Source organism: Lactuca saligna, chromosome 2 (genome assembly GCF_052625555.1).
Source record: "Lactuca saligna cultivar CGN05327 chromosome 2, ASM5262555v1, whole genome shotgun sequence".
NCBI lineage: Eukaryota > Viridiplantae > Streptophyta > Magnoliopsida > Asterales > Asteraceae > Lactuca > Lactuca saligna.
Window position 1 is genome coordinate 180,695,581 of NC_136418.1, and position 16,856 is coordinate 180,712,436.

At 36.3% G+C, this 16,856-nt stretch overlaps 1 pseudogene; it reads right to left on the reverse strand.

The window, feature by feature from the left end:
- Positions 1-11,392: 11,392 nt before the first annotated feature.
- LOC145028384 (wound-induced protein 1 pseudogene) lies at positions 11,393-12,349 on the reverse strand (annotated as a pseudogene).
- Positions 12,350-16,856: the final 4,507 nt, after the last annotated feature.

Here is a 16,856-nt window from a genome sequence, read left to right on the forward strand (position 1 = left end):
AATCCATTAAGACATTTCTATCAGTTACATGGGACACTTCTAGCCATTGGGACTTCATTTTTATCACTTAGAACCCTTCCCACGGTCTGAAAGGACAACTCAAAACATCCAAAACGAATCATGCATTATAATGGGACTTTATGGGACAAAAGAATGCAAATAAGCTACCAAGGAGAGATCTAGAAGAAATAGACACAAAGGTAGCAACTTTGTACCTTCTGGAGATCCCAAAACAGATGATGAACCAAGATCTACAAGTCAATCTTCCCTCATTGACTCCTTGATGCACAAGCTTCTACTTTAAGGCACACAAAAAACACTTATAAGCTCAAAATGCTTACTATAAGGCCAGGGTTCTCTCAAGATGGCTAAGGGATGTTTGGAGGCTGAAAGACTGAGCCACAATGTCCCATAATGATGCTTAAATACCCCATAAACCCTAAAAATTAGGGTCTTATCCGGACACACGTACGCCCGGCGTATATGGGTGTACACCCAACGTACTAGGGCGTGCCCTAATAAGCGCGATATTCCCAAATGTACGCCCAACTTACTAATCAACTTGCTAAAAATTACCAATCTGTCCCTTGGGGTAGGTCCAAACTCTAAACTAATATCATGGGCCAAAATTGACTTATTAGAATACCAAGGAAGGATTCGAAGAATACCTGAAATCCAGAATGTTACACATAATAGTTACTTCAAATGAATTTATGTCAAGTGCATTCTAAATTTGAAACCCCTAGACCTACCATCAAGACGTCGGTGAAAACAATGTGAAAACAAGAGCTATACAAATGGGTGTTAGGCCTTGTCGTAGGCACAAAAGTCCAACCTCGATTAAAGCTCGGTCAACAAAGCACGGGGAAGCGTCAGTCCAAGATTTTCACGTGAAAATCAAGGTCGTATGGACCTGTAAGTTTTGCCTAAGTAACATCGGGGACAAAAAGCTTTGTCCCCTGAGTTACTTTTTCCTTTCGCATTATTCATTCATTTAACTGGCACCCTATTAATTATAAACTATACACTAAATGATTGCTTAATATTTAAAATAAAATAACTGAAATAACCATGATCTTATTCACATATTTATATATCACTAAATAGAACACTGAAATGATAAAATAACCATGATCTTATTTGCATCTTCTAGCACTTTTAATTTATTTCTTGTATTTCATGCATTATATGTAACTTTGGGACATTAGTGTCTCTATGTGTGTATGTGTTGTGTGTGTATGAGATAAAAAGAGACGATTTTGAGGATTAGTTTGACTAGGGTGCTCATTTGGAAACAATTGTTTAATCAAATGCTTGTAAGTTTCATTCGCAATTTGCTTTTAGTTTGAACTTGTAAGCATTTTTAGCCACGCTAGGCTAAAAATATAATTCTAGTTTTCATTGTTTGTTTTCCGTTTTTTATGAAGTTAATTCATATGATTCGATGTTAGACACGTTTTCTAATATAGTAAATTCATGTTTCGTTTGTATTATACTCTTGGATTCATAACTTGGTTCATATTGGCTGATATTGGCCACTTGAGTTAAGTTAATTCTTGTATTGTTATTTAATTCATAGAATGCACAATTGTTTTGTAAATTAAAACTAGTAATTGAATTAATATCTTTTAGTCCATGGGAAAATAAACGTGGCAATTCATTTTGACGAAAATATATATGGATTGATACATCGGAATTTTAACGTGTTTATCTTTCCACCGAAAATGGCTTATTTGAAATAGATTTTACAAATTTAATAACTTATAATATATAAAGAAAAAACGATCAAAAACCAAATTAATATAAATACAATAATTGCATTTTATGATATTAACCTTTTTATTTAGAGAAAATAACAAAAATAACCAATTATACTAATTACATTACAAAAATAGCCAAAAAAAATCGAAATTGCAAAAATAATCCTCAATTTCGCAGATGAAATTGCCTCATCTGCGAATGTACAAGCTGCTAAAGCACAACTATTCTTTAACAGCTTGTACATTCGCAGGTGGTTTTTTTTTCCTGTATATATATTATTGAAAATGTAGGGTAAAATCACAGATGGAATAGCCCCATCTGCGATTTACTCTCATTCAATCTGCGAAATTGTGATTTTTTTTTTTTTTTTTTAGTTTGACTATAAAATCAATTGGTTTGACTACAAAAGTTTCGTAGTCAAACCAAAAGTTTTAGAGCAAATTTTAGAGAAACTTCCTAAACAAATAACAACCAAACTAATAATTTTCTACAAAACTTTTTATATAGCAACATGATTTCGTAGTCAAACCAATTGATTTCATAGTCAAAAAAAAAAAAAAAAAAAAAAAAAAAAAAAAAAAAAAAAAAAAAAAAAACCTCACAATTTCGCAGATGGAATGAGAGTAAATCGTAGATGTGGCTATTCCATCTGCGATTTTACCCTACATTTTCAATATATATACAGGAAAAAAAACCACCTGCGAATGTACAAGCTGCTAAAGCACAGTTGTGCTTTAGCAGCTTGTACATTCGCAGATGGAATGGTCATTTCGTAGATGGAGCAATTCCATCTGCGAAATTAAGGGCTATTTTTGCAATTTCAATTTTTTTTTTTTGCTATTTTTGTAATGTAATTAGTATAATTGACTATTTTTATCATTTTCTCTTTTATTTAATATAATTTTAAGTGTTCTTATTCTTTTCCACTTATTGTCGATGGACGACGTGGAAAATATATTTCAGATTTCAATATTACAAGTCAAATAAAGGAGGCGCTTTTCGTGTTTTGTATGTCGTTGGTGACTACTGACTATGACTACTGTACTGGATTTTTGTTTTCAATATTGTAAAAGGGACATTTCTTTAAATAATATTTAAGACACAAAAAGCAATTCGTCAAACATTTATTAAATTGCATGTCATGTCAAGTACTGTATTTTTCAATGATATAAAAAAATGTTATTCTCCAAATATGTTTTTACAGAAAAAAAGTTACCATATTTATGCCATAAAATTATTAGGTTTGATTGAATGTAGTTTTAAAAAACATCGACAAATAAAAATATTCAGTGGATAATACATAAAATCATTTTAGCACCGCTACATAGTATTTGCATAGATGAGAAGACGGGAGGGTTAAATTTGTTAGGCAGCGGATTAAAATAGGTGATTTTAAGGGAAAAAATAAAACATACTTGTTTTTGTTTATAGGGTAAATTACACCAATTGTCCCTCGTGCATATACTAAAAAGCGTGTTTAGTCCCTATTTTGAAAAATTAACTCGGACCGTCCCTGAGTTTGTTTTTTCTTGCACGCTTAGTCCCTATAGACATGAAATAACTATTTTACCCTTATTAATTTCTTTTTTCATTTTCTTTCATTTCTTTATCAATTTAAATTATAAAAAAATACATAAAACAAATATCCCCATAAGCATCGCAGGAAATCGCCAACACCCACTTTCTATCACCCTTAAATCATAGTACACCCTTTCCCTTCTCCCCCGTTCTCACCTCCTTTGTAAACCTACATCGAATCAAATTACAATCACCACCTGCTACCACCTTCTATTACCCTCTCCATCTCGGATGACATCGTCCGGGTGACGATGGAGGCCCGGATCGATCTAAACTTCTGTTGAAAATCGATCAAAACATATGTTAGAAATCATCGATCTCAATACCCTATCTGATGGAGATCGATGGCGGCGTACAAATGAAGAAGGAGATCGACAACCTCAATCGGTTTGAAACCCTAATCGATAGCGATGATCGTGTTCGTCAAACCTTATGTTCTTGGAGGTGAAGGAGGTCGGAGACGGATCTACACTCCAACAACCACCCAAAACCCTAGTCGTCGTAGGCTTTCTTCTTCAATTCCTCATTGGCGCTCCTCCTCATTCTTCTTTCTCTGGCAAACAAACCAATCCTTCTTCCTTCTCCTACTCACTCTTTTCCGATCATCGTTAACTCACCAACGGTATACACTTCGACACCCACCCAAAATCATCAATGTGTTGTAGGTCTCCTTTTTCCCTTTCATCGAGTCTGTGTATTTTGTGTTTTTATTTTCTCGAACTGTAACGTAGTGAAATGGTGGGGAAGGTTCGTCAGAGGGTGGTCGGTGACTGTATATATGTGTGTGTTTGTATGTTTCTCTTCGATCGGTAACAGTGAAATGTAAACGAGTTGGGGAAAGTGAAGGGGATAGGGGCATTTATTATTATTTTTTAATTGAAAATGATAATATAGATAATAAATTAATTGAAAAATAAAAAACACAAGGGTATAATGGTCATTTAAATTTTGGCAAGGACTAAATTCACAATAAAATTGTTTTTCAGGGATGAAACGTGCAACGTTAAATCAAACCAGGGACGGTCCGAGTTAGTTTTTAAAAATAGGGACTAAACACGCTTTTTGATATATGCATGACGGACGATTGGTGTAATTTACCCTTGTTTATAACAAGAAGTGATGTACCGCCCAGTCGGAAGCAACCTAGTCTAGATTCTACAAGCCGAACGAAAGAAGTAACAACCCATCATTCATATTCAATCTCGGAAAGCAAGACAAATGATCAGCATAACATTCTAGACCAAGCACGAATAGTCCCATCATAAACGAACACACACCCAATGGTCACAAAGTTTCTGAAACCAACATGAGATCATTCTTCGCCCACATCCTAAAAGGACGACAATGCACAAACCTACAAAAAGTACATAGTACCAAAACCCTCTGAGGATACAAAACGGACATTGTCTCTCATGCCAATACTATAAGTAACCACCATATATAGTGGCGAGGCTAGATATACCAAAGGTGGGTCCTAGGACCTGTCTAATTTTTTTAATCTATCTAACATTACTATAGAAAATTTTTAGGGATCTATCTTAAAAACATTTAGGATCTAGATTACCTATAACTTTTTCTTTGAATTTGTACATAAAATGTATATAAAAAAATTAGTGAACAATATGATTTTCTATTCTAGACTCGCCGATAACCACATAGGAGGTATCATTAAGCAATACATCTCATTCATAATCATCTTTTTTACACTTTCTTAAGTATTCACTATCTAACTCGGAAGTCATAATGTAATCCCAATCCTGGATTATGGCTGCCCCTAGTTTCCTTTTTGTGATCATAGGTCCAAGATCCACCATCATCCTCACTCCTCAAAACCCCCTCCACAACTTTGGTGTATCATTAGCGTCCATCTGTCGACCGACACAAACAAAGACTACCATCTAAGAAAGGAAATGTCATGAAAACAAAAGTATGATGTCACACCCAACCTAATACAATGAATGGGGACCTTGGAAGTAATGTCACTACCTAGCATACCACACCACACACATATAACCTTGCTTTTGCTAACATTTCCAACCTTGGAAACACCTCCAAACGTGCATAATACATAAATGTCAATACAATACTCAAGCCTCAAAGCCTAATCAATGTAGTCCCGCCCCAAACCTTAATACGTAATGTTCCCCAAACCCTCCCAAATTCCCTAGAGTCACACATACTTAACACATTTTCAAGATATTATGCTTTCCAAGCTAGGTACCAAGATTTACGAGCTAGGTATTGAAAAATCAAGCTTACAACAAGGAAACCCGACCTTGCTTACATCTATAATGCACCTGCAATACCCTTGATAGGGTATAAGGTGTTATAATGAGGATCCTTAGAAAATAGACTAATGCTTAATAGCCAATAGAATATCACATCCCTTCGTCACCAAACTTAGGGAATAAGCCCACCCCTATGAACCCAACTCCTACATCTAAAGAATTATGACATAAACACACGGAGTACCACAATGAAACATATGAAGCATATATTGAGCCACTAAAATTGGTTTAATGATTCCGGTGCATGTACTTCAATACAACCTTGGAAGGATCAACATGTTTATGGCTAAAAGCCTACCATGGAATATCACCCAAAATTGAGAACTCAAGAGCAAATTCATAACTCATTTTGTCCAATAAAGGAAATATACTTCCAACCACTCTATTATTGGCTACAAATAACAAGAAGGGTAGACCATACCATACAAATTTACAAGATTTAATCTAACTTGTCTCTAATGCCTGGGCGGCGATGATATTATATTCATTTGGACATTAACCAACTACAACCAAGCCCACTATTTTGAAAACTTATTGGAAAAATTCCCGTATTAATAAAAAATTAATGAAAAGTATAACTCTCCAACTAGGATTTCATAGCTCGCTACTGACAACTAAACAAATGATATCTAAAACAAAGAAAGTACACCTAGAACAACATAGAAACACTGATAGGTGAGCAAACATTCTAAGGGACATGGTAAGTCCTGCTTCCGACTATTCAATAAAAACAAACCACAACCCCCAAACCAAAATATCAATAATTGTAGATGATAAAAACAAACGCCCCACCAAATTGCACGTTTGCCTACCTCCAAGCGATGACACAAAGTTTTGTAGATGATTCAATAAAAACAAACCACAACCCCAAAATCAAAATATCAAAAATTATAGATTATAAAACCAAACGCCCACCAAACTACAGGTTTTCCTACCTCTAAGCGATGACACAAAGTTTTGTGAATTTCAAGGCATCACCGGCTATGACACTACAAACTACAATATCTCTAAAAGGGAAATAGTGAAAAGTTTGCAATGGCAACATCGATGAACTTGGAAACCCTAATTAGGGTTTAGAAAACCCAAATTAGGGTTCATAAAACCCTAATTTTGGATATATGGGTTTTGGACTACCGAGACCCACATGTTTAGATGACCGAACTGGGATTTTTTATTAAGCCAGCCACACTACATAATTGACCCAATAAATTGATGGACTAAATAGATTAAGTCCTTAACATAGCATATACGACTAATAGATACAAACTTGACATTCATTGCTCCAACACAAACCTTATCCCTCTGCACCATACATGTGAAGAAACGATGTTACTCGGAGTTATAGACTTTCGGGGGCATTGCATATGCTCACATAGAAAATGGAAAGTTGAATCCAAGAGAAATAGGAGGCATTTTTATTTGTTATAAATCGGTTTTGAAAGGCTAAAAGTTTAGGAATCCAGAGACTAACACAATTATTACCGGCTATGTAACATCCTGTTTGGAATTAAATAAATAATGAACTCTAAAACTCCTAGAAGTAATTTTTATGATTATTTTATACATATTATGGTAGCCAAAATAAATAATATTTAGCAAGGTGTTGGTTTCGGGTAGCCAAATGATATAATTTTGGATTCTGGGGGTTAAAAGTGTAAGTTTTTTATTTAATTTGAAAAGGATTTCAGAAGTCAGGGTCTGTTTAGTAATTAACGGACTTAAATTGAAAGGATTTGAAGGCTTAGGGGGTTGATTGGTAATTTTGGGACCCATTATGAAAGGACTTTTGGAGATAGGGGTTAAAAAGGTAAATTATGGACTTCTTTTGGGAAGATTCTTATGAGGGAGGGACCATTGTTGTCATTATTGAAAAATCTTTGGAAGGGTATTGGGTATATAGCACTCTTGTAACCCTTACCCTAATGCATAACCTCAACCGCCACCTTCACCTCCCAGTCCCTCCGGCACCACCACCTTATACCCCCATCCTTCCTCCGCCACCGCATAGCCACCATTGAGGCTGGAAACCATCGGAGCCAATCCTTTTCTACATCAGAAAGAGAGAAAGGCAGTCGAAAGTTGTTGTTTTGAATCGCCGCAACCGCTGAAGACGATGAGCCGCCACCATAACCGTTTTTGATCAACGAAAGGCCGCCAGCGACCACATGACTGTCGACGGACGTAAAGTGATGTTGTTGTCGTCACGAATCGACCATACTTCCTTGTCGGTGACGACGAGGACCCCCAGCGGGTCCATTCTTCTATCGTTGCATTGTCGTCATTTTGTGATGCTACCACCGTTCGTTGAATGCTACCAGGTGGGTGGTTGCTTTCGGATCTCGAGCAAAGCGTATGTGTGGTTGTTACCATATTATACCGCCATGCTATCCTAATCAGCTGTCACTAGCCACAATGAAAGGTGGTTATGTGCGTGTTTTGGTGCGTTTGTGTGTATTTCTGCAGTGAATAGTGTTGTATGTGGGTTGTTTGGCCGGAAATCGCGAGAAAGGCCACCACCGCCACCATGAGGTGGTGGCTGACACCAACTACCACCGCCGGCCACCACAAGGGTGGTTGTGTGTGTGTTTATTTTTGTGTTAAAGCATTGTAAATTGTAATTAGTGAATAGTATAATAAAAAAACTCATAACAACCACCGTAAGGTGGTGGCTACCGCCACCAGCCGTCGTGTTGGGTGGTGGTGTGCCTTGTTTGTGTTTTGATTTATTTGGGATGCTTGGATAAAATGGGGTACAACCATAACCACCACTATAAGGTGTCCGCCACCGCTGTAAGCTGTCGTTGACCACCACTACCCGAGGTGGTAGTGGCTGGTGCCCGACCTATGAAACCCTAGTGGGCCTAATGAAACCCTAATTGATCTAAAGACTTAGTTTTGGGGCTATTGGGCTATGATTTATATATATATATATATATATATATATATATATATATATATATATATATATATATATATATATATATATATATAAAGAGAGAGAGAGAGAATAACAAATTACATATTCAAATAAAAAAAATAGTTTGACATAATTTAAATAGTTGAAGTTTAACATCTAAATATTTATATACCTCAAGTCAAATCAGTAATTCTAGATCTTTCATCAACCGTATCATCAATAATGATAATCGGTTGTTCCAAAGTTAAGTCGTTAAAAGCTATATGTGAAAATAAAGAGAAAACATTAAAATTATATATTGAAAGAAACTCAATACACACAAGTACAATTACACAAACCTAACCTTCTTCGATTTTCTCTATTTCAAGTAGTAGATAATCAACCATACCTGAATTATAAAAAATACATGTCCAATCTTGTATACACACCAATCCTTCCACCATTCTTGGAGTTAAATCAGTCCATAAACAATCAACTGCATTCAAGTATCATTTAAGAATCTATCATGTTTATTTGTTTACACATATAGCTACAAAACGTATAGCTACATGTTTAGTAGTAGACTAGTAACAAAACAAAAGAAAAGCATTACATAACGTGTGTAGACATGTACTATACTAGCAACTAACCCGTTAAAAAATGGGATGAGTCGAACTCAGAAAAGGGGAATATTCTTTTATTCGATCGTTGCTTTGGAAGAAGATGAGAACTTAGTAATTGTGAAGGTCTGTATCTAGTGTCAACAACTCTCGGAAAAGTTGAAGATCTTTCTATTCAACAAGTGAAAGTCTTAAGGTCGAGGAGAATTGATCGCTTTGGTTTGGAAAGAACTGAGATTTCAAGATTTGTGTCCTAACCCTACCAAGTACCAATAACGTCCCTTTTGGGTTTGAGTTTTTTAAAGTGGACCCTTCAAACTAGAAAATTATTTAAAAATAGCTAATATATAGATTTCAGATGTCGGATATCCGAACTATCCGAACTTTTATGAAATCACTATCCGTATCCGAATCCGAATAACTTGATATCCGAATTTCAGATATCTAGATTTTCAAATATTTTCAAATCAATTTTCTAAAATTTTGAATTGGATTTTCGGATATGGATATTTTTGAACACCCCAGGTGTAGCTTGTGGGCTTAGGTAACACATATGCGTATATCGTATTTGTTGTAAGATTGCAGGTAGGATCGTAAGATTGTAGGTAGGATCGTAGGATCGAGATCCGATCCGATCCTACCTTCGCTTGATTTTTTTTTGCAAATGAATTGTTTTACAATTTTATGTCTTTTACCCTTTACCAATTTACCATTTATTATTTTGTATTGTGACTTATGACTAATATTTTGAAGTTTTTATAACTTTTGAATGAAAAATTGAATGTTTGAAATATTTTTCATGATTAAAAATTATAAATTAAAATTATATCTTATTTTGTGGGATCTTAGGATCCCGATCCCGATCATACGATCCCGATTTTGCAAACCCAAAAACGATTCTAAGTAGGATCCCGATCTTAACAACCTTGTTCATTTCCTAAACCCATAGATTTGTACCATGATTCTCCTTAAGCATGTTGATTTTCATGACAGTGCTTGGATTCTAGTGGATCACACTATTGATCCTGAAAATACCAAAAATTTCTACAGGGAAACATTGCTTTGTCGACACCACGAGGTTCTTCTCCCCAATCTTATTATATTGCAAACAGGTCCTATGAGGGTTATTCTAACAGCTTGGATTTATGGTTTTTTTTTTTTTTTGAAAATTTCAGAAAAAAAAAATGTGGTTGTTTGATCGGTTTGCAACCCCTGGAACAAAAGTTTTCTCTGTACATTTTTTTATTGGACTGAAAGTCTGAAACAACACTAAAAGAAATTGGGTACAAATATTTTCAGACAAAAACATTGCAAAATACCATAAATTGTCATTTCACATCCTCTTTACTTTTCTAAAATAAAATCCATCCGCATTACTAAAGCAAGCTAGTCATCGTCATCTGCTTTTTTGTCGGATGTTCATTTAAATTTCTGCAAGAAAATAGTAATATAAAATTACTTTGTCATAACTACTCGAATTTTATATTTCATTGAAATAAAGTATTTCCTAAAAGTCCAATTTGTCCCGCACACAAATGTCTTGGTTTGATTTTCAAGATGTGACGGAGTTGGACGGCAACAAAGGTAAGATTGCATTTTAAAATTTTAAATAATCTGTGACCACAAAAATGTGAAGAAACTTATAAGGTTTTTATGTTCTTTGTATTTTAAGGTTTATGGATAATGATGGAAATCATCTAACACGAAACGATTAACGACTTCACAGAGGCATTTCAAGCAACTTGTTTTCCTTACTTCATTTCATTTAACCCTGGCTATCATCAGTCAAAATAATAATTATTACGACAGATATTATTTTAATGATAAATCAGTTAAACTGGCTATCATCGGTCATAATAATAATTATTACACGACAGATATTATGTAATAAAATAATATATATTATTTTAGTGATAAATAATAAAAAGATGACCACACGATTAGACGTTTTTAATAAAGTTGAAACAATCTATTTCAGTTGATTAATTAAATTGAATTTCAAGATAACTTAGTCGATATCGTGATCTTTTACAACAAGATTAGCTCAAGAGTATGACACAACGCTTTAGAGTTTAGACACTTTTAAATCAATCAAAAATACAAAATGCAACAAGTCAACCCTTATCATCTCGTTATAAATTCGATTTGGAGTTGTGTGTGGGATCATTTCAAAACGAACAAAATTTCAGTTTTAATCACATACTCATGTATTATTATTATTATTAAGTAAGATTGCAACATTTCAGCAGTTAATAGAAAATCAATATAAAGCATTTTTATTAAAACAAGAGAAAGTATCCAAGAACAGGAATAGGAGTATATCCCCATCTTGGATTAGGATTACAATAAAAGCCCAAACACAAACCACAAAAAACGGAAACTAATAACCAAACAGACCCAATTAGAAATATAAAGAAGCTAATAGGCAAACAGTATCCACACGAATCTCAGCCGCACGTTTTACATCCTATCAGACGCAAGATACCACGGTAGTTCAACCCATAGGAAATCACACCACGCTCCAAATTCTTGACTTTGACTTTATTATTGTTTTTATTCAAACAAGCACACGAGACGTATTTAATATAAAGGGGATCCGGCCCTTTTACTATATGGCCAATACCAAACCCGGGACAGATTTTCCGACCCGGTTAGAGAGGGTGCTCTCCCAAAGAGAAGGACAATGGAGCGAAGTAATGGAGCGGGATTTGGAAGAGTTAGTAGCAGTAGTACCGAAACGACTGACAGTGAGGGAAGTGTTGAAGTACTCCCGTACCTGAGTGATTATGCCATACGAGTTAACCGTCCAGGCGTGGATCCAGGAGATTTCGCGATCCTGATCGCAGCCTTCGACGATGACGGTAGATCCAAACGCGTCAATGGAAAGAGGAACGAATTCGAAGGAGTCGGTGTTGTCGTTGTCGGTTCCGGTGAGCAATCGCATCATATACTGGTGAGACGGAGGGCCATGGAACCACCACTCGAGGTCAGGAGCTAAGAGCTTGTGGACGGTTTCGACGTCGCGGCAGCTTAGGGCATGGTAGAGCTGGAGCACCACGCTCTTATTGCTGGAATCCTCCAGAGCTTCTTGAGGGTTAGCCAGTTCTGTCAGAATTTGACGTCTTGTGGATGGATTCCTTTAGAGAGAGAAATAGAATTGATTTCCGAAGGTGTTGGGGTTGGGGATATTGCAAATGGAAATCGAGTTTGGCTTTTATAGGGAGATACATGTTAGGGGTAATTTCGGTATTTACTATATTTCTTTTTTCGTGCGTGTGTGTTTTGCATATGACTATTTGTATGCCCAAAATACGCGTATTATTATTATTTAGTTTTTAATAATTATACAATGTATAACTTGGTAAATCCTTTACAAAAATAAAATATAATTATATAAAAGGATAAATGTCACTTTAATCCAACCATCTTATATTTTTTGGTTTAAATAACATTTTTTTTTGGTTTAAATAGAATCTTTTGTTTTTTTTTTCTTGTTTGTTTGTTTGTTCGTTCGTTTTTTGTTTTATTTATTAGTTTTTTTTCATTAAAGGGGTATGAATTATTAATTTATCGGTCGTATTGATACTTTAACTGGTTTTAAAAGGTTCCGAAGACAAGCCACAGTCCACGTCATCCAATGAGTTAACTTTGAGTCAACTCACTTTACATGTCATCGAGTTGAGTCTGATTTCTTTGCTTGCGTCCTAAGGGTTATTTGGATCCATTGTACATAAAAGGAAGTGTTTATTCATTCAAACGCTAAAAGGTTATACCTATTTTTGGCGAAACACATACCAATAAGGAGGAGACAACTATCGCTTTCAAGAGATTCACGATATGTCTACCCCACCACCATCACCGGATTTGATATCGATAAATTCATGTGAGAGGCTCAACTTCGGTGACTTGCACTCTATATTCTATGATTGTGGGGTTAAAATAGTTGAACAACAGATCAAAGTTGATTACATAAATGAGGAAATAGGTCGCAATTTGGAGATTTCCAGGGTCGATTCACTCACTATGCAACGTCGTTTAACACATACCAAGAAAAATGTCCACACTCTCACTGTTCTAGTTGTGAGACTCATGGTAATGATGTTTGGTTTCCTCGTGGACAAAGTTCACTCTCTTATCAACAATTGATTTTTAGTTATTGATGTGTTTGTGATATTTAGTTATTGATGTGTTTGTGTAGGATTCTGTAGCTATTAATACTTATTAGTGTAACACCGTAAATTTTCAAATAAAATTTTCATTTAAAATACATTAATCTCATTAGCACAATCACCAAAATCCTCATTTTATATTCAGTTATCAAAAACACATGCTCAAAAGTTGTTTATGACACAATCCAGGACCCTCCAAAACAAACCTCCAACTCGTATGTGTACAATCAAGTTGGTGCCTTCCAGTGATCCTAAGAAGTAGCTGAAACACATAACACATAACACGGTAAGCACGAAGCTTTGTGAGTTCCCCAAAATACCACTCATATCTCATTAGCCTCTCATGGATATACTCAAATAAGATCCTCCGATTAATGTGTCTCTGTGGGACCCCCCAGTCCCATAACTCGGGTGGACCCTCCGGTCCTAACTCGGTAAGCTCATAATAATACACAACATAAATCAAAAAGACATAATGCAGTATATCACAATACTCAATATAACACATAAGACACTCCGGTCACACAAGGATTACCACTCTAGGTAAAGTATAGTGAGAAGACTTGCCTCGAAAGCAAGCAAACAAATAAACCTCATTCACGAATCTCTGAACTACCCTCCGCCTAACACATAGGATAATTTTCTCTAATTAACACATAAATCACGACTCTAAATAAACTAGGTTATTTTCTCTCTCAAACTCTTGGGATGGGTAAAAGACCATTTTACCCCTCCATAGTCCCCATAATCCATGTCTTGACCAAACCCTAAAGTCAAAAGAAGTCAACACTCGAGTCAACAGTCCATGTTGGCCCGACTCGCCGAGTCCCCATTGTTCCTTCAGAATTGTCACGAAAGCCACACTTAACTTGTCGTGTTTTCTCGTCAACTCGCCAAGTTACCCATGTCCAGACTCATTGGGGAAAACCCTAGCCGACTCGTTGATTCGGCTCATCGACTCGTCGAGTCCCTTAAGTCTGTTTTCTCATTCAGACGTTTTAAGGCAGAAAGACCACCCCAAAATCTAGATCTAGCCTCCTAAGGTTGAAATACCACATAAAGTTGCAAGCTTTACGTCCATGCAAGTCTAGAAGGGCTAAACTCATCAAAACAAGGCTTTACAAGGATATTAGCTCATGTAGGATGTTCTACGCTTGATAAAGCTTGTGTCTCTTGGTCCAATGGACCTCCTACTGTCCAGATCTGAAGTCTCGTCACCATATCATGCTCAAAATCATAAATGACTCAAAAAGTAGCTAGAAAAGCCATAAACTCATAAATAAGGGGGTCTAATGCTAGAGTGATCAAGGTAACAACTTGGTACCTGAAATAGGATGCCAAAATGAAGTAGATAATAGATCCTCAGCCTCACCCTTTATCCAAGCTCCTAAATCCTCAAGCCTCTTCAAGAATCCCACCAATATAAGCATCGTAAGCCTCACACACACACACACACTCAAGATAAGGTTTAGCTCACTAGGGTCTGTTCTCTGGACGTGGAGAGTGATGAGGGAGGCGGGGTGAAGGCTTAGAGTCCTTTAATTAGGGTGCAAAACCGGAATAATTAGGGTTTCCTTGAACAGCTCCAACTCACCGAGTCAGCCTCTCAACTCGTTGAGTTGGTCATAAAACTCACGCGACTAACTCAGCCTTTACTCGAAGAGTTTGGACCTCTAACTCGTCAACTCACCAGCTAAAATTGAATATATGATCAATAAAATTTGTACCTATAGTTCAAGATGTTACAATTCTCCCCCACTTGAATTATATTTCGTCTTCGAAATTGCTCCTTAACAACCCATAGATTCGAAATTAATGACCCAAGAAGCATCACCGAAAGATCTCATATCATACAACGATCTCCCTTCCAAGACACCCAAACCTAATCAGGAACTCCCAATCCCGAAGAAGTACGAATCCCTTTGCCATTGCGGTACAAGTTCTGACTCTCCAGAACCTAGAAAATCTAGTAATCTGTCTCCCTGCCAGACCGCCCAAGCAAGATATCATCATGTTAATCGCTCATCGAATAACAGACCCCGATAACACACTGTCAACTATGATTTTCTTGTTGCTACTGATGGAAACATGTTGATGACCAATAATTAGCTACCGATCATTCATGTCAGATATACCATATGATCCAGATCGTAGCTCAAAGGAACGTAAGAGTCATATCTCACCAGGGAACCACCACATGTACTGCTATCATAACCCATCTGAAAAATTAACTTCAATACTCTGTCTCCAGACACAAGAAAATGATCATGCCCGCTCGGAACTATCCTCTGACATATATACTCACAAGCCCCAACTTCCTCTCAAATACCCCCTCCAACACTGGGCACAATGTCAGCTCCCGACCCAACAATGGAACCTCCAAAGGCTACCCAATTGCACACCCAATAAATCGACATTACAGACTTCCTTCTCACAATATCTATCTCTACCCATCATATGACACACCAGTAACTAAGTTCACTTTACCTCGAGCGAATACTACAACCCCATTTAAAGTCACTTCATGTAACGTTCGTGTTTTTAGGCTAGGAATTAATAATGATGCAATAGTCTAGGTTAACCTTTATAACTCATTTTGAAATAATAAGAATATATTATTTGAGTATTATGTGTTTTATGTTTAATTGTGTGGTTTAATTGAATTAAGAATAAAAATAAGCATAAAAGTAAAAAGTTAGATAAAACCGATATTGATACATGATGACGTAATGGTCGTGACAAGGATTCTGAATATATAAAGAATGCCGAAATCCGAGTTATAACGAAGAAGTTATGACCTGTCGAAGTTTCGCGACAGAACCGGTACGACACTGCGCGATGTAAATAGTGAATTTACATTAGAGAGATATTTAGCCTTAGTGATCTAAACTAAAGTCATAGAATATGTTAAACCAAGAGTGTATATAAAAGGAACGTCTAAATCTGACTTCGTATGAGGAAGTTATGATTTTTCGAAGTTTCGACTTAGCGATATGCAGCCCAAAGTTCGAATATGAGATCAAGTGATTTCTAGCCGAAACAATCTAAATGAGAATCGAAGATCTCGTCAATAGTAGTGCAATGGAAGAAAGACAGACGAAAACTGACGTCAGATGAAGAAGTTATGAATTTCTAATTGGGATTTTCTGTTCCGGCCTACTAAAAATATTATAATAAAAATAAAGTCAAAATTAGCCGACGAAGTCTAAATGAAAGTTGTAGAGCATAGTCTCACCTACACATGGATATAAAGAACGTAAAAAACGGAGCTAATACATACGAATTTTTGAAGCTTGAGAAATGGGGGTATGCTCAGCGTACTCATGATTCATGGGCTGAATTGGGCCACGTCGCCCTACTCCATCACTCGAGTGTCTCGGGTCCGAGACCATGACGCATCCAATCTGATCCGCTTAGTATGCCTAGCATACCGGGTACGCCCAGTGTAATGCTTGTAGAGGGAGTACGCCCCGCGTACTCTGAGATTACGCCCAACGTAATCCGATACTCAACACCCTATAAATAGAACACAAGGTCAGTCGAG